The sequence below is a fragment of the Neoarius graeffei genome, chromosome 23 (genome assembly GCF_027579695.1).
Source record: "Neoarius graeffei isolate fNeoGra1 chromosome 23, fNeoGra1.pri, whole genome shotgun sequence".
Lineage (NCBI taxonomy): Eukaryota > Metazoa > Chordata > Actinopteri > Siluriformes > Ariidae > Neoarius > Neoarius graeffei.
This window is the reverse complement of record NC_083591.1, coordinates 53,380,159-53,399,836: the sequence shown is the minus strand read 5'-3', so window position 1 is coordinate 53,399,836 and position 19,678 is coordinate 53,380,159. Positions and strand designations below refer to the sequence as shown.

The 19,678-nt window shown below is 40.6% G+C and overlaps 1 protein-coding gene across 1 annotated transcript in view; it reads right to left on the bottom strand.

The window, feature by feature from the left end:
• egfra (epidermal growth factor receptor a (erythroblastic leukemia viral (v-erb-b) oncogene homolog, avian)) overlaps positions 1-19,678 on the bottom strand; it is a 144,124-nt gene that overhangs the window by 124,224 nt on the left and 222 nt on the right. The window lies entirely within an intron of this gene.

The window sequence follows — 19,678 nt, the reverse complement described above, 5'->3', positions numbered from 1 at the left end:
TTATTTTAATACCTAGATGCATCTAGTGTGTCTGTGTGTCTCAAAATAACGGGATAGGTTCTCAAAATGGTGAAGTTGTTTTCAGATAAGATGTTTGGCACGCAAACCTGTTTTGAGTACGCCAAGTAAGTAGGTAATGTGGGGTGTAATTTTCTCAGGGGAAGACGGAGAAGGAAAAAAGAAAATGCCTGGAAGAAAATAAAAAAACATCCTGGACAGGATGCGCTTTTAATTAAGCCTGACAAAATGGAGCTTTTGTTTCTTAGGACTGTATATCAGGGCATGAGAGTAAAAAAGTGAAGCAACACCTCGTGAATATCACCAGCTGATTCTCAGAGGTCTGAGTAAATAGCATCAATGAGAACGGTTCATCTCGACCAAGTTTTTATTATGAGCTTGTGTATGTTACAGGTCAGAATTGTCGGTCAGGTGGAATTTTTCAACCTAGGTTAGAATTTTTAACCCAGTTCATAATTTGCTACTTGTATTAGGGAGACTTACTCTATCTAGGGTCGCGTTAGGATGTGGGGAGACTTTTATTTTGAATTACTTGATGATGTAATATGACTGGACTCATTAATAAATTCAAAATATACCGTATATCACTCCTTCTGTTGCAGTCATCGCTGGTCTAGTGGCCAAGCTGTTGGGTTAGCAATCAGAAGGTTCGGAGTTCAAATCCTGGTTAAATTGATGCAGGTTGATGTATTAAAAAGATGAATAGTACCTTGTGGAGCTAGAATAACTCCTAGGGACTTGAATCACATGCTGTGCTGCCTGAGAATGAGCTGGAAAAACACAGCACGTGAATGTTTACACCTGAGTACAGAAATGGCTTAAGTTTATCCTTATTATAATGAGCGAGATCACAACAAACATGGCGGAACCGGCAGCCTCCGACACAGAAGCGAGCGCTCGAGAGCCTTCAAGCCACAGTTGCATTTAGATTTGGAATATTTCAATTCTCGAATTTTATTTTTATAAAAATATTTTTCTAAATATTTCAATTTTTGGGGCGGCATGGTGGTGTAGTGGTTAGCGCTGTCGCCTCACAGCAAGAAGGTCCGGGTTCGAGCCCTGTGGCCGACGAGGGCCTTTCTGTGCGGAGTTTGCATGTTCTCCCCGTGGGTTTCCTCCGGGTGCTCCGGTTTCCCCCACAGTCCAAAGACATGCAGGTTAGGTTAACTGGTGACTCTAAATTGAGCGTAGGTGTGAATGTGAGTGTGAATGGTTGTCTGTGTCTATGTGTCAGCCCTGTGATGACCTGGCGACTTGTCCAGGGTGTACCCCGCCTTTCGCCCGTAGTCAGCTGGGATAGGCTCCAGCTTGCCTGCGACCCTGTAGAACAGGATAAAGCAGCTAGAGATAATGAGATGAGATGAGATTTCAATTTGTCTTGATTTAGGAGTCTTCGTTCAATCTGGGCGATCCACCATGTTTGCTGTGGCTCCGCGGTCGCGACCTCTGACCCGCACGTGACCTGACGTGACTTTTCCGAACTGGCTGCTGAGCGAGCAGTTTGTAAACAGACTAACACATGGTTAGGACACCCCACATTAGGAAATAAAATGTATTGAAACAATATGATGCATACCAGCTATGGGGATGGGTATCAGCTCCAACAATTCAGAAAGGGGAGTGGATTAAACAATTCCTGAACCAACACATTGACCTGTCACTTTAAGTATGAAAAAAGATATGTAAAACTAAACAGAGACTGTGACTAAAATCACAGTAATTTGCGCTAGCTGACCTTTGTCAACTGAAGGTCGAGGAAAAGTTGCGCCCTGCTGCCCTGAAAAAAACAAAACTGATTGAAAAAATCATGAAAATTCACAGTTATGCCCTGTGATGACCTGGCGACTTGTCCAGGGTGTACCCAGCCTTTCGCCCGTAGTCAGCTGGGATAGGCTCCAGCTTGCCTGCGACCCTGTAGAACAGGATAAAGTGGCTACAGATAATGAGATGAGATGAGATGAGATTGACAGTTATATAAGTGATTGAAAAAAGGCCAGTTTTTCATGGCTCATTCCAGATCAGTGATCCAGATCAGCACCAAAAGTCATAGCAACGTAATTCAGCCCAGAGGTATTCTTCATGTGACATTTGGTGATGATTGGTTGAAAACTGAAGGAGAAATAGTGTCCTAAACATGTTAGGATAATAATAATAATAAGAGGAAGAAAGAGAAGAGTAGAAAGACCCTGAGTGAGAGTAACAATTTGCACTACCGCTGCTAGCACAAATTAAGAAAGATATGTAGATACTGTGACTGAAGTCACAGTGATTTGCATTAGCTCTTACAAACCGGGACGTCTGGTCACTGTACCCTATAGATCCGGAACGGTAAGAGATAGAGAATGACACTTAGTGAGGAAAAAAAATCCTGTTTTTCATGGATCATTCCAGTTTGGTGATCCAGACCAGCACCAAAAGTCATAGAAACTTAATTCAGCCCAGAAGTATTCTTCATGTAAAATTTGGTGATGATTGGTCGAAAACTGAGGGAGAAATAGTGTCCTAAAATGTTAGAATAATTACAACAACAACTGTTGCCTGGCAAAACAAACCTCGCCCGGTAGCACTTATGATGAATATGAAGGACGATATCACAAAAAAACAATTTTGACCTTTTTGGTGATTTTGATCTTGTGTGTGAACATACTTGGCCAATAAACATGGTTCTGATTCTGATTCTCTGCTGCTCTCAGCCAATCAGAACACACCGTACTACACGATTGTTACACTCTTACATTCTTACAGCACGATGACATAGTGGCTACCGCCTCTATATGAAGCAGTAGTCACAAAAACCTTGACCTTGACCGGATGACCCCCAAAATGTCGGAGGTTCTATTTGAGATCAATGCCCATCTATCCTGAAAGTTTCATGAAGATTGGTCCAGCTGTTTTTCCGTAACATCATGAACAAACAAACAAACAAAACAAAGAAACCCGACCGAAAACAATAGAGTGCTTCGAGGTCAGCGCGAACCCAGTGGCGGCCATATTGGAAGTCAAAGGTCGCTGTGTCAGTGCATTGTTGTTGTTCAGCGAAGCAAAAAGGGGTGACAATGCCGAATACGTGTGTCATTGTTGGCTGTAGTAGCCGGGGGGAAAAGGGTGGCAAAAGCTTCCACAGACTCCCTAAAGTCGTGACTAACCAGGGAATTGCAGCACAGGAGAAAAGCGAGCGGAGGAGACGACAGTGGCTGGCTGCCATCAACCGATCAAATTTAGGACAACTTGACTGTATCCGGATTTGTTCTGATCACTTTGTGACAGGTAGGTTAAATTGTCTTGAATTTCATAGTTACTAAAATAAATGTGATACAAACTATTATCTTTTCTATGTACGTTCAGCAATGATTAATGGATATATTTGTCACATTAGGTAGCTTATGTCTACTGCAGTGCATTGTTGCATCAAATGGCATTTAAGATCTAGGCCTAGTAATGTTTATGTACACATGCTTTGGTTCACAAAATGGACTTGGGTGAAACACTAGATAGTTCACAAGATCGATGTATGTCATATGCGGCAACAAGCTGGGGTCAGCTTTCCATTCCTTCTCACTAACAGTGTATGGATCTACATTCCCAATGAAACGTACCTTCTCAGCATAACGCTCCCGTGCCTGCTTATCCAAACTTTCACAGTAGTGCTCCATCACTTCAGATGTCTAAATTCTTAAAAAATCCAATCTTCTAAGCCCTCTAACGCGGAAACGAATCAGTGAATGTGTACTCTATGATGTGTACTCTATGAGCGCTCTGGAGCGAGTGACTTCCAAGATGGCCACACACACCGCAGTGTTACTATTTTTAGCATCATCTCGGAGCACTCTATACCTCGCCCCCTGGTGGACTCCGTCCCAGGCAAGGTAGTAATAATAATAAAGTAGAAAGATCCTGAGTGAGAGTAACAATTTGCATGACTGCTGCTAACACAAATTTAAAAAATGCTAATTAGATAGACAGGAAAAGGTGGACAGACAGATAGGAAGTGGATGGAAGGAAGAAAGACAAAAGAAGTGATGGAAAATCCCTTTTAAGAATCTTAGATAATCCAAAGGGCGGCACGGTGGTGTAGTGGTTAGCGCTGTCGCCTCACAGCAAGAAGGTCCTGGGTTCGAGCCCCGTGGCCGGTGAGGGCCTTTCTGTGCGGAGTTTGCATGTTGTCCGCGTGGGTTTCCTCCGGGTGCTCCGGTTTCCCCCACAGTCCAAAGACATGCAGGTTAGGTTAACTGGTGACTCTAAATTGACCGTGAGTGTGAGTGTGAATGGTTGTCTGTGTCTATGTGTCAGCCCTGTGATGACCTGGCGACTTGTCCAGGGTGTACCCCGCCTTTCGCCCGTAGTCAGCTGGGATAGGCTCCAGCTTGCCTGCGACCCTGTAGAAGGATGAAGCGGCTAGAGATAATGAGATGAGATAATCCAAAATTTTAGCTAGGTTGGAAATTATGAACTAGATTAAAAAATTTAAGTCAGGCCATAATAATAATAATAATAATGCCTAGGTTGAGATTTTTTGACCTGTAACACATATCTATAAAACAGACTTAAAGTGAAAAAGAAAACCAGAATGGCATACAGAATGGCACAGAGAGACAATGTCCAGATTGCTGATGGGAATAACAGAGTGCAGAACTAAATGGATTCTGGCCATTTCCAAACCCACTCAGTGTCATTACAATCAGCGGAACGGTTTGAGGCACTTCATCGTCGCAAATGGCAAAAACGTTATGGAACTTAACACTGGCAATCAAACCTCGCTCTTAGCAGCCAAATTAAACTCACAGAAACCCTCTCATTGTTCTTCGTCAAATATAGAGACACTTTCAAATCACAGGAAGGGAACTGTGCCAGGTTAAGTGGCTGCTCGATAGCTTAGCCAAGCAGGAGGTCTTGCTGTTTTCTCGGGCGGTTCACTTGACTTCTCGGCTCTGAACTCTTTCGCAGATGTGGCTCTGGGAAAGTAGAGCGGCCGATGCAGCCATCAAACCTCTCTGACATTCAGAGGCTGTTTTAATAGCTCAGCATTTTTGTTTTTAACAATTGTACCTCCGGGAGCTCGAGGAAGAGCCGAGAGAGGGCTCTGATAACGTGCTTTGAAAGAAATGATGGAAAGCTAGGTGTGGAGGCGGCAGTCAGAGGGAAAGATGTCAGAGCAGAGAAATCAGAGCTCTACCTGGCAAAGGAACACAATATCTATGCAAAATGCATTCAAATTGCGTGGGTGCTTTGCAGAACAGACTGATAAACAAGAGCCTGTCATTTTTTTTGTGTGATTTGAACCTGGTAATCTCTTCAAACGCTTCCGTTTTTCTTCGTAAACCAGCACATTAGTGATGTTTACTTTGACTGATCAACTATCAGAATTATCGCAGATTTATCAGGAAATCTGACATGACGCGCGCGACTTGTTTACTCAGCAGCAGGACACTCGAGTGCGTAGGCTGTTTCTATAAACAAAGCATTAAGACAAAAACTTTGCATAACACTTGAGCTTTTAATTCAAATGGAGTCTCTTGAGCAAGTGACAAATCTGAACCTATAGTCAGTTACAGTAAAAAAATCAAATCAAAAATCAGGGGCGGCACGGTGGTGTAGTGATTAGCGCTGTTACCTCACAGCAAGAAGGTCTGGGTTCGAGCCACGTGGCCAGCGAGGGCCTTTCTGTGCGGAGTTTGCATGTTGTCCCGGTTTCCTCCGGGTGCTCCGGTTTCCCCCACAGTCCAGAGACATGCAGGTTAGGTTAACTGGTGACTCTAAATTGAGCGTAGGTGTGAATGTGAGTGTGAATGGTTGTCTGTGTCTATGTGTCAGCCCTGTGATGACCTGGCGACTTGTCCAGGGTGTACCCTACCTTTCCCCCGTAGTCAGCTGGGATAGGCTCCAGCTTGCCTGCGACCCTGTAGAAGGATAAAGCGGCTAGAGATAATGAATGAATGAGATCAGAAAATAGACTTAGGCCAAATCCCATTTCACCCCTTGGATCAACCCCTTGGCCCTTCCCCTCCATTTTGCGCGTTCACGTGAAGGGGTAGGGGTATCCCAATCCCAGTTAACGCGGAGGGGTAGGGGAAGGGGTAGGGCTTCTGTACCCCTCCAAACGGAGATTTTCCTGGAGCTGACTCCGAACGAAGGGGTTTGAGTGATTTCCCACAATGCCATGCGGATTTCAGAAAGATGGCGGTTCCCGCGGTGAAAGATTGTCATAAATGTATTTTCTCCATTATTTACGTGTTTTAAGTTGTTATCCAGAGGAAACACGCCGCTTGATTCGCTTTCGAGCTGAGAATGAGCAGCGATTTCTGAAATCCAAGCTGCTGCTAAAAAGCTTTGGGAGTGAGTATTGTTTTCGGTTGCTTGACTGCGTACGTTTTGTTCTGTTATTCTCGCTTTTATTGTTTACATGAGTGTTCTGACACCTCATTCTGTCGGATGTGGTGCACGAAGCGCCAAAGATATCCCATTCAGTGGTGTTAGTTAACAAATCACACCCTGCCAGCAGAGATTTCTGGTTCTGCCTCTGGCTCTGACTGTAGCGGCTGGTCGCAGCCAATGACGCATTTGGTCGCGTTTTGCTAACGTAAACGCTGACGGAGGTACGCGATGATGTATGCGATCGTTGAAGGGCTATCCCAATACGTAGGGGTTGAATTTCAAGCCCTATCCCTTGTAGCTCAGTTTCAAGGGGAAGGGCCAAGGGGAAGGGGGAGGGGTAGGGGTAGAAATTAGAATTGGTATTGGGCCTTAGGACTTGATTTTGACTGTTGTGGGACAAAATATAGTCCAAGTGACAGGTTATTATTTAGCTCACAAACGCTGCACGATATCTGTGGTAAAGTTCAAGAAGCTCCAATTCAGTTTCTTGGACAACCCAAGAGCATGTCAAATCCAAACTTCATCTGAGGGAAAACAGCACTGAAAGGTTTCACGTCCGATGCGTTCCCCATACGCAGCCTTACCGACTAAACGGATTCAAATCCCATGAGCAAGATCCTGGCAGGACTAAAGCTTCTTTCACCATTACTGTAAGAAGCACTGATGGCTTTTCAATCTCAAAGAGGACGTGACCTCAATGGAGTGAAACTTGATTAGCGTTCTCCCATCATTCACTAAACTCCAGATTGTTGGCCGAGAGTAGAAAAAGTCGAAATCTTTCTCCATATTTGTCAGATCTTGCTACTTATCTTTAGGGTAGTATGAAGAGATACCTGGTTGGTTTCTGATATCCAACCCTAGATTGGTTCTTAGAGAGCTTTAGTGCAAAAACCTTTTCATGGAAAAGTACCTAATGCATGCTTAAAACGTCTCTGGTTACAAGTCTCCAGATGACGAGAGAGACCCGCATTGAACTGTCAATCATTTTCATATCAAAACATCTTCCATGAAGAATAACGAATTTCTGAAAACTCTTTGAAGAAACAGATGAGAAGTAAAAAGGTCAGGGATGGAATAACGCAGTTTTATGACTGTAAAAGAGGATGTGGGGAAGGGGTGGCAAACAATGGTGGTTGGTGATTGCTTTTTGGGAACAATGTTGATCAGTGATTGGTCATTGGGAACAATGGTGAACAGTGACTGGTTGTTCAGAACAATGTTGGTCAGCTTTTGTTTGTTCAGTTCCATGTTGATCAGTGACTGGTCACTGGGAACAATGGTGAGCAGTTGATCGGTCATTTTGGTACAATGGTGATTAGTGATTGGTTGTTTGAAACAACGGCGATAAGTCAGTGGTCAATGGGGACAATGGTGATTAGTGACTGGTGTTTGAAACAAACGGTGATAAGCAGGCTTGTAGTACTCGAGTCCAGGACTCGGACTCAAGTCCGACTTGTGATTTGACTTGGACTTGAGCACTGATGACTCGGACTCGTGCATTAACTGCATTCGGACTCGTAAATTGGAGACGAGGACTCGGATTTTTTCTTTATTTTTTGTAACATGCCATAATAATTTGGCAGAAGATATTTATATCTACATTAATTTTTACACTAATTTTGCACAAGAGAATGCACAGTCACCTGTTCATATGTCATATTCAGGAACAAACTAATGTTAATGGTGCTAAAATGCCTGGAGAGAACGCCCCGGGATTGTCCGCTTTGCTTCTACAGACTTCTTGTGCAGTGGGAAAAAAATGCACTGCTGTGTGTTCCATATGTAGAAGAACTATTGAGGAGACGACGGGGACAACCTCGAACTTCAATCGTCATTTGGCAAGACCCAAAGAAGGAAGTGACACGCTATGTTCATTGCTCTGTTGATAGTGGGCAGGGTTTGCTTGCTGAGCAATGAACTAGCTAGTGTTAACCCTCTCTCATGTTATTTGCCCTGCTGATAGTGGGCGGGGCTTGCTGAGTGATGAAGAAGCTTTTTATCTATAGCCTGTTAACTAAAATGGAGCAGTCGAGCAGGAACGTTAGTCCAACACAGCAGCAGAGACGCTTTCACATAAAGGCAGCAACAGACACCGTCAAATGGTGCGGTTGGAGTCTTGTTCTCAGACTCAACTCGGCTCAATAGTGCACTCGATTCGAAATTTTCTTTAATGACTTGGACTTGAAGACTGGGGACTCGAGACTGGACTCGGACTCGAAGTTTAGTGACTCGACTACAACACTGGTGATAAGTCAGAGGTCACTGGGAACAATGGTGATTAGTGATTGGCTGCTTGAAAAAAATTGTGATAAGTCAATCAGAACAACTGTGATTTAGTGATTGGTCGTTTTGGTACAATGGTGATCAGTGACCAGTCACTAGGAACAATGATGATCTGACTGGTTGTTTGAAATACTGGTGATCGTTGATTGATCGATGAAAACAGATAACTCAGTCAGGGTTTACACATTGGTAGTGAGTTGAGTGAACTTGCTCTCTCAACTCATATAACCATTACATAACACAATAACAATGGCGAGCTAATTAGTTAGTTACATGCATTAATCCAGACTAAAGGGAATCATCATGTTTTGTGTCGAGCTCTGTGCTTCCCGAGAGATTTAATGACCTCAAATTATTTTTCTTACCATAGTGATGAAACAAGTTGCTGTTATTCACATTGCTCTTGGATTATATTGCATGACCAGCTGGGATTCAGCACTGAAATGGGGTTATTATCTCCATTATCTCCATTATCTCACCTACAATTGCTGAATTCATGCTTTGACAAAGTAGAGCAGGTAGGCAGTTTTTCTTTTCATTCGCCAGATGTTAGTGTTGGCAAGGATGCCAGGGCAATTTTGTAAATTGAGCAAGTGATGAAGAAGCCAAGCGGAATAAAAACATCTGCCCAAGGCTCTGGACAAGAAGAAAATAACTTGGCTGCTTTTGGGTCCTTGTGGAGTTTGTGTCCACTCAGAGACACTCAGGAAACGAGGCAGTAACAACAACTGCAACCACGCAAATAGAGGTGCGGTAAAAAAACGAGGGTTCTGCTGGAACATCTTTCCATGTAAAGCACACGCGCCTTGCACACAGCCAGCTCATATGCAAGCAGGCTTCGCGCGTGCCGTCTGTTTTGTTTAACCGTACTGAAATATTTGGGAGATCTGTCTTTAAACATGAGCGATTTGTTAGGATTGGGAGAACACCGGTTTGGAGTGGATGCTGGTCAGAGCAGCCAGGAAGCGTCACTTGTGTAATCTGCTTACCGGTTTCATCTTAATACAAAGCAACAGCACTCGAAGAAACTTTGGCAGTTTGTAAACTAATTAAGACAGAAAAAGTTTTTCAAGCCACATGTTCGAAAGGTCATTGTGCGCAAAGAAGTTTACTAATCCCTCCAGGCAGTGTTTAGTAACAGTGGCATCAAGCTGAGATGGCGATTCACATGCACTCCATAAAGGGCCTGGGTTTTAGAGCATGGATTCAATAAAGGTTACCATGCTGACAAGCGCATTCCCACAGCCTTAGTGTCTGAGCCAGTCAGATCCGCCTGAGAGACCTAAAACAACAGGAGAATCACCACACACGGCGCGACCATGAAGCGTCCATTCACCCTCAGATTCTGTTCAGCATCACCATGGATGTCCCACTTGTCCAAAAACTTCTAACAATATACAATAATTGTGAATTTTGCTTTAAAATGCTTTTCATATTCATCCCGGTCTAGCTCCGCCCATGTTTCTTCACTGAATAATTGATATTATTTATGCTGTGGTCCCACACTTCAAATTGTCCAAAAAAAAAAATTGTACAGTGTATACAGAAAAACGTTAAAGGTTAAATTTAGGGTTGGTGCACGGTCAACATTCGTACTGTTTCTTACTTCATTTGTATGAAACTACGTGAACTTTAATGATAGTATTTCCCTCATGTGTTTGAATTTCTATACAGTAATTCATTAGATCAAGAATAATTAGTTTGCAATATTGTTACATAATTTAAAATTTTAAAAATTAATTTTTCTATTTTTTCTGTTTTGTTTTTATTTATTGTATTTCTTGTTTTTTATTTAATTATTACACATGTATTTATAAATTATTTATGTTCTTTTAATTTTATTCATTTGTTTTTATATTCAGAGTTAAAAAAAAAACACCCGAATTACTGAATTAACGTGATATAAGCGCTGTCTGATTGGGAGAACACAAACATATTTATTTAACAGGAATAACTGTTTTATTTTGAGAAACAGAGCATGTTTATTGTTATTTTTTGCAAATTCAATCAATAAAAACTTTACACAAAACGTCCGACAAAATCATTTCCGCTTAGAATGTAACCAAACCGGCGAAATGACAGGAGCGATTTGTGAAAAATGCTATAATAATAATAATAATTCTTGAAAAAAAAAAAAAAGAGATGTGTTCTTACCATCAAATACTTTTCATTCTATATTTTGTTGCACTTTTTAAATATTTTTTGAAGTTTTATTTTCAAATAGAGTTTTTATTTCGTCCTCAGTTGGTTCAGCAACATGCTCTGCCATTTTGTTTTTCTCTACTCATGGTATATGAGCTGATATCCTAGTAGTAGAGTAGCCAACCAGAGCGCATGACTGTTCATATCCAGTGAATGTGGATAGAATAATAAAAAATATAACAAAATGAATGTGTGTGAAAACTAATCCCATATTCAATTCAGTGAAAAAAAAAAACCTGACTATTCTCGTGAACTGACTGGTCATTTTTAGCACTGCTACACTCTAAAAAATAATGGGGCCAGTACCGGTTCTTCAGGGCGATGCCATAGAAGAACCTTTTTTCAGGGCTTCAAAGAACCGTTCATGCAACAGTTCTTTAAAGAACCATTTAAACCATTTGTTTGAGCAGTGAAGACAGATTTGTGTAAACATAGCCTATGTGCATTGACCAGCAAATGGTAAGAGAATGCCAGGCTCTGAAGAACCATTTCCAATGTGAAGAACCTTTCGCATAATGTAATGGTTCATCACAGAGTTTTGACTCTCCGTGGAACCATCCAGAGATTTGAAGAACCACTGAAGCACCTTTATTTTTTAGGGTGTAAGATGTTTTAAAATGGCTCATTTGGACGTGAATGGTGGTGAATAAGAGTCCAGGGTTAAACTAGTGTTGTATAACTGATAAAGTGGAGCACAGAGACTGAATTTTATCCACTGAAACAGAAGAAGGTAAAAGCAAGAAGAGACTAAACAGTCTCCAATTTTGCCTTTAGTGCACCACAAGATTGACCTTCAGTGTGGAGAGCAGGGATGACTTTAGGGAGCTCGTATGTCCTTGTGGAAGAGGTACACATCGGGTCTGTTTGTCTGTTCTGCTACGGCTGCAGAGCACATTAGTGCAAGTAGGACAAGCTGCTTTCATTTCCTTAGGAGTATGATTTAATTATTTCTTTAATTATCTACAGTCATGGTGATCGTTCTTGATCACAAAGCTCTACATGAACCTACGAACCATGAAACCACAAATTCCATCGAAGTGATGGAAAACTTAAAGAAAGTGACAGCTTTCTTTTAACACTGACTGTAACAAATCACTGGCACTGGAGACCCCTTCCATTAATGTCAAATGTCTCCTTAGAAAAAAATGTATTTATCTGTAAAATAACACATTTTTAAATCCATTTTTATTAAGCTTAGATTATTTGCCAGACAGTCCCTGTGAACGAGTTGCATCAGAACAAGGGCATTAATACAAACATCGGATTTGTTGCTATAGAAAATTAATCAACACCTTCTGACCAATCAGATTCAAGAAAATCAACAGCACCATGGGATAAACTCAATTAATGCAAGCTATTTAAATAATATTGGCTAGCGTTGTGTGGTATATCAGATATATTCCATGCAGCGAAGACAAGTTCAATATCATGCTAGCTGAATGGAATATTTCTGATAGACCACGAAAAAAGCCTGCCAATATTATTATTATTATTATTATTATTATTATTATTATTAATATACATTCGTTTCGGGTGTTCAACATGTCTTTCTCTTTCAAAATTCTCTCAAAAGCTTCCATATTTAATAAAGCAAACCTGGCGGCCATGTTTGTTTAAAAATTGTCACAGTCGCTCGCTAGCGTGGAAGTGTTACATCTCCGATGTGTGACGTCATGTTGTCTTGATGACCGTGCAATATCATAAACCATATTCAATGCTGATTCTCCATTGGGTAGAGTGACGTAATACACGTAGGATAAGCGATATGCTAACAATATTGCATGCTATCAAACCAAATGAATGAAACCTATGAGAAAGGAATAGAACACATGTTTTAATTCCATTGAAAAAGTGTCCTGGATGTATAATAATCTTTAAATGTCACATCCAGGGCATGTCACAAATCGCAATATTTGCTATTAAAATACAACTCCAGCACAGCATTTTATCCAAATCACATAGCTGATATCCAGACGCAGGATTTGGTTATTTAACTGGTTAGTTTATGAAAAGCCAGCCTCTTTCTAGTTCATGCATTTCTCATGTCCTTGTAGTAAATAGTTTTGACCTGAGTCTGCATATCAAGGCAGGGTGAGGGGAAAAAGAGCTGGTTGTGAATCAGTGAGGCGACTTCAAGGTACTGTATTAAGTGCAACCCTTTTGTGTAGATTTTCAAAAGTCCTCCTTGATATCTCTTTCTATCTCATTCAGTTTGATATGGATTGATATAGAAGCTTGTGATTTTAAATCTGAGTACTCCCAGAGAGCAGATGGGTCCTGGAGTAAGGCCCTTAACCCTCATCTGCTTTGCTGTGTTTGGATTATATGTATATTTCAAGCTATTTTTGAAATATTCCTGCTTTCCTCATTCAGACTCCTTGGGTAATGTCTGTGTCTGTCAAACCTGGTTAAAGATTTCAAACCGAATACTCGGCACTTTGGAGATTTTGTAACAAACAAAGCAAGTGACTCCTGGCCCGGTCTGGTCTGATCTGGACTGAATTTTGCGTCAGATTGGTCAGCCAAAAGAGGAAGCAGACTGTAATAAACTGATTTGTGTGCGTCCCATCTGTCAATATTGGCACAGGCCACTGTTTACACACAGGACACCTCTCAGCTGACCCGACTAACATGTCGAATTATTGAGACACTCTAAACAAACAGCAGTAAACAGCATTACATGGGCCAATTAACAGCATGGCCTAATATTTACTCCTTTATTTCATTTTACAGCAGTCACAGACTTTGGCATGGAACATAAGATACACGGATTAATCCGAACAAGTCTTAAGGATGTGCTTTAATTAAGTCTTAAGGATGTTAGTCAATTAGAGAAAGTACACAGGCCTAAGACTTTAACAGAAAATCTACAACAGTGTTTTGAAATCTTGGTTCTGGCATTCTCCTTGAATCACAGATTGTATTGTTTACCTGATCTAGCACACCCTGTCAGGTTCACGAAGCCTTTTAATAAAGTTTAAAATTACTGTCAGGACAGGAATACACACATCTAGAGTCTAAAGGGGTGTTCACATGGCAACTTTTACTCCGGTGTAGCACCGGGGCTGCCCCGGTAGAGCGTTCACACGGTACAAAGTTATACCGGTGTAGCCCCTGAAAGCTGCTTAAACCGGTGCAAATCTAACCCTGCTCGGGAGGCGGTTTAATAGGGTGTTCACACGGCACATATTTGCATCGATGCTGCACCGATGTATTTTGTTGCGATATATCTTACACCGGTGTAAATTTTGTGGAGCGTTCACACGTCACAAACCTGCTTACTAGAGAGAAGCGTGTTAGCACCGGTGCAGCCCCACGTGCGGTCACACGGCAGTTTTTGCGACCGTGCTATACGATAATAATAATGCGGAAATGAAATATGCGCATGCGTGAAAATGTACTTCCTTTTCCTGCCTTGTTTGTGATTAATATCGAAAAACCATGGTTTATACTTCTCCAGACAAACTTTCTACATTGTGGTCTATCAGACACCGTAAAAGGGTAAAAGAGAGAAAGGAAAGGTTGCGCAAGTACAAGAGAGCACAAAAACAACGCATTCTACAATTCATTCGGCAACAAATCGACGACTTCCTGTCGTTCATGGCCATGTGGACGGTTGTCATGGCAACACCAAGCACCGGGAAAACAACGTGGATGAAGACACGCAGTTCTGTTTGGTGGGAGAGAATTGTTAACGGATCGTTTACTCATTCAGACTGGATATCAAACTTCAGAATGAGCAAGGAAGCATTCGGATATTTGTGTGCTAAGCTTCGTCCATCCCTCTCACGTGTAACGACTGTCATGCGAGTGCCGATCAGCGTTGAAAAACGGGTCGCAATCACCCTATGGAAACTGGCTACCAATGCGTGCTATAGAACGATAGGACATCTTTTCGGTGTTGCTAAAAACACAGTCTGTGTCATCGTTCACTAGACTCGTTCTGCCATTGTTTCGGAAATGAGCCAAGATTTTATTAAATGGCCTGTTGGTGAACTGATGATTGAAAATGTCCGAAATTTTGAACAGCGCTGGGGCTTTCCTCAAGTTCTGGGTGCGATCGATGGTACACATATTCCTATTATTCGACCACACGATTGTAGCCGTAATTGTCTTTGCTAGAAATTTGTGCCTAACTAGCACAGTGTGTCTGAGGTAAAATTTACTTTTAGACTACTGAAGTTATTAAAAGTTATTAAAGTTATTAAATGTGGATTTTTTTTTTTTTTTTACCTCAGACACACTTAAGAGGTTTATATCTAACGAGCATAACACTCCAGTGGGTCTGAGGTAAAATTAGGTTTTAGACTATTGAAGGTCTTTTTTTTTTTGAAAGTCTACGTTTAATAATTTTCATAACTTCAGTAGTCTGAGGTAAATTTTACCTCAGACACACTTAAGAGACTCATGCGTAGTCTAACGAGCATAACACTTAAGTATGTCTGAGGTAAAATTTGCTTTTAGACTATTGAAGGTCTTTTTTTAAGTCCACGTTTAATAACTTGAATAACTTCAGTAGTCTGAGGTAAATTTTACCTCAGACACACTTAAGAGGCTTATGTCCAACGAGCGTAACACTCCAGTGTGTCTGAGGTTAAACTTGCTTTGGTCTTTTTTTTTTTTTTTAAGTCCACGTTTAATAATTTTAATAACTTCAATAGTCTGAGGTAAATTTTACCTCAGACACACTTAAGAGGCTCATGCATAGTCTAACGAGCATAACACTTCAGTATGTCTGAGGTAAAATTTGCTTTGGTCCTTTTTTTAAGTCCATGTTTAATAACTTTAATAACTTCAGTGATCTGAGGTAAATTTGACCTCAGACACACTTAAGTGGCTTACGTCTAACGAGCATAACACTCCAGTGTGTCTGAGGTAAAATTTGCTTTTCGACTATTGAAGGTCTTTTTTTTTTAAGTCTACGTTTAATAAATTTAATAACTTCAGTAGTCTGAGGTAAATTTTACCTCAGACACATTTAAGAGACTTATGCATAGTCTAACGAGCATAACACTTAAGTATGTCTGAGGTAAAATTTGCTTTTAGACCATTAAAGTTCTTTAAAAAAAAGTCATGAATTTTAATTTATTTAAGTTATTTTTTACAAAAACACACAAACACAAACATAACTGGTAAATAAAACCGTCAAAAGTCTAAAAGGCTGTGTTTCTTTAGAAGCTAAGGTGCAAAACCCAAACTAGCCTACTAAACAGTATGTAGAAATATTAGCAAACATACTATTTTAGCATACTACATAGCACGATAGTATGCTATTACCATACACTTTGTTTATGGATGTCATATGATGTGTTAGATAGATAGATAGATAGATAGATAGATAGATAGATAGATAGATAGATAGATAGATAGATAGATAGATAGATAGATGGATGGATGGATGATTGGATAACCAAGTGAAAAGTGTTAGGCATAAGTCCCTTAAAGCTAGACTGCCTTTCAGATTTTTCAAGTGTAGGTCATAAAAAGAATTTTCCCCGACACCCAGTTATTTTTGTTTAGTGGACCGAAAGCTACTAAATTCAAATCACAGACTTCTAATTTTATTCTTTTTTTAATAGAACAATTAATGAATTTAGAGCCATGTGGCCCTAAATTCTCTGCTGTTTTTTCCTGCTTCACCATGACCCAATTCAAGATACTATGTCATGCGTCCTGTGGTGGGCTTTCCCTGTTTGCGCAAGGCATTGTGGGATACAAATTTGAAACCGGAGAGAAAAATGGAGGACGTGAGTGTGCGAATGAAACGTGAAAGACTGACTACAGTAACGGAAAGAAAGTGCAAAGACGTTATGTTATATACGAAGGAAAGGAAACACAGGACCAAACTAATAAATATTGGCGGTCAGCGAGCACCTCAGTGTGATCAGCTGTTTGTTTAGTGACAGAATGATGGAACTGTTAGCGCACGGTCAAAGGTAAACCTGCACATGTGCACACACACGGACTTCCTCTGTCTGCTTGATTGCGCGAAGCGAGTGAGTTCATGCACAGTATTTTCTCGGGAATCCCCTCAAATGAAATAACTTCCCAGCCACAGAATGGCCTGAAATTTTTTTGAGATATTGCAGAAATAAATATCACAATGACCAAATTTCAGAGGGAACTAAATTTCACTGATTTTATGAAATCAAAAGGCCGTCTAGCTTTAAGCGTGTCTGAGGTAAAATTTACTTTGAGACTATTGAAGGTCTTTTTTTTTTAAAAGTTCTTCAATAGTCTAAAAGCAAAGTTAGTATGTAGAAATATTAGCAAGCATGCTATATAGTACAATAGTATGCTATTTCCATACACTTTGTTTATGGATGTCATATGTTTAATAATTAATTAATTAAATAGTTGATTGTATAACCAAGTGAAAAGTGTTATATGAAAGAATACTACGAATAAATATATGGAAAAATAGACATTATTAGACGTCATGACGTATTCTACAAAACATTAGTGGTAAAGTGTTGCTTAGCGATGGAGGTAAAGTTGACGCTTTCTGTCTATGTCATGAAAATGATATACACTTTTTTTTTAATCACTGGTTGTGATGATAATCTTAACGCAACTGCGGAATAAACAAACCCTATACGCCCTGGGTAATTACAAGACAAACCGCAGTCTGTGACGAGGCTCCGTGTTAGCTTGCCTGCCTGCCCCAGTCAGCGGGTGAAATCACCTCGGCTCCATTTACAAGTCAAACTTCTGCGCTGTTCCCATGCGCGCGCCCTCCACTGCACATCACAGAGGAGGCTCGCGCTCAGTTATGGCATGTCGCACTTTCCCCTCGGAGTCTAAACGCCTTTGTGTTCAAAAAGCAAGACCTTTTACCTCACTGTTTAACCCTGAATACACCCTTTTACACCCTTTTTAACTATTTAACCCCAAACAGACCCTTACAGACCAGTTCTATAACCTGAACACACACTTTTACCGATACCAAGACGGATTCCCAGCTCATTATGAACTTGTACACAAACTTTTCTTACTTTTAAAACATTTATACCACAAAGATACTTTTTTTATATGAGCACATACTCATTTATAACCATATACAGCTTTAAAACGAGGACTTACTACATACCCCTCACTACATACTGTATATTTATACCTTGATATAAGTCCTGAACACTGATTTTGACTGACATTTAGAAATAATTGGACCACCATATATATGAGCCCATAGTCTATTATAACCTGAATACACAAGCTATATTTCCTTGTACTTATCACCAAAAACGCTTGATTTATATCTTCACTACATATTTATACCCTAAGGTACATGATATAAGTCCTGAATACTGATTTTGATATCCTGAACACTGACACTTACGTCTTGAAAACTTTTTTGGCCACCATATATGAGCCCATAATTATTTATAACCAGAACACACAGGCTATATTTCTTTGTATTGAACACCAGAAAACTGATTTATATCCTCACTGCATAGAGTTACATGATAAAACTCCTGAATACTGATTTTGATATCGTAAACACCGACACTTAGACCTTGAATACCAATCTGACCACCATAGTCTTTTATAACCTGAACCGTACGCAGGCTGTTTTTCTTTATATGTATCACCAAAAACCTTGATTTATATCTTCACTACATATATCCTAAGGTACATGATATAACTCCTGAACACTGATTTTGATATCACAAACACTGACACATCTTGAATACTTTTTTGACCACCATATATTCAAAGATTCAATTTTTTTTTTTTATTGTCAATTCAGTATATATCCAGGACATAGGGGAATCGAAATACAGTTTCTCTCTCACCTTACTTGTAAAATCATATATATATATAAAACACAAAGCCATTTATGATAACTTTTCAGAAGGCATGGATTTACACCCTCACTACATCCCTCATATGATATGATATGATATGATATGATGGGGCGGCACGATGGTGTAGTGGTTAGCAGTGTCGCCTCACAGCAAGAAGGTCCTGGGTTCGAGCCCAGCGGCCGATGACGGCCTTTCTGCATGGAGTTTCCATGTTCTCCCCGTGTCTGCGTGGGTTTCCTCCGGGTGCTCCGGTTTCCCCGACAGTCCAAATACATGCAGGTTAGGCGAATGAATTGGTGGCTCTAAATTGACTGTGAGTGTGAATGGTTGTCTGTGTCTATGTGTCAGCCCTGCGATAACCTGGCGACTTGTCCAGGGTGTACCCCGCCTCTCGCCCATAGTCAGCTGGGATAGGCTCCAGCTTGCCTGCGACCCTGTAGACCAGCATAAGCGGCTAGAGATAATGGATGGATATGATATAAATCCTGAATACTGATTCTGACTTCTGAAACACTGACATTGAAACCCTGGATGTTTTCTATCTTTAGTACTTTCTTGTTTCAGGATTTTTACACTGCTTTGTACACCTTAAACAGACTTTCTCAAAACCTATACAGAGCTTTGTTCTTACAGGCTACTGAACACCTGAACATACTGATTTATATCTTAATTGCATGTGTCAATAAATCCTGAACACAGATTTTGAGATTTTATTCAACTCTGGCACTGAACAGATTTGTTCATACCATCACATGTGTGTGTGTGTGTGTGTATACATTTTACCCCTGAATACTTAATAACACCTGAATACAATTCAGTATTTGACACCTTGAGCGCGAGCGCAGAACCCACACACGCACACCTGAACTTTACCCATAGAAATAAATCACAACTGGTTACATACAGAGCTCGCGCTTTCTTTCCCATTACCCAAACAGGCTACAGATGTTTATACCCTAAACAGATGTGTCTATAAGCCTTACGTCATCACGCAT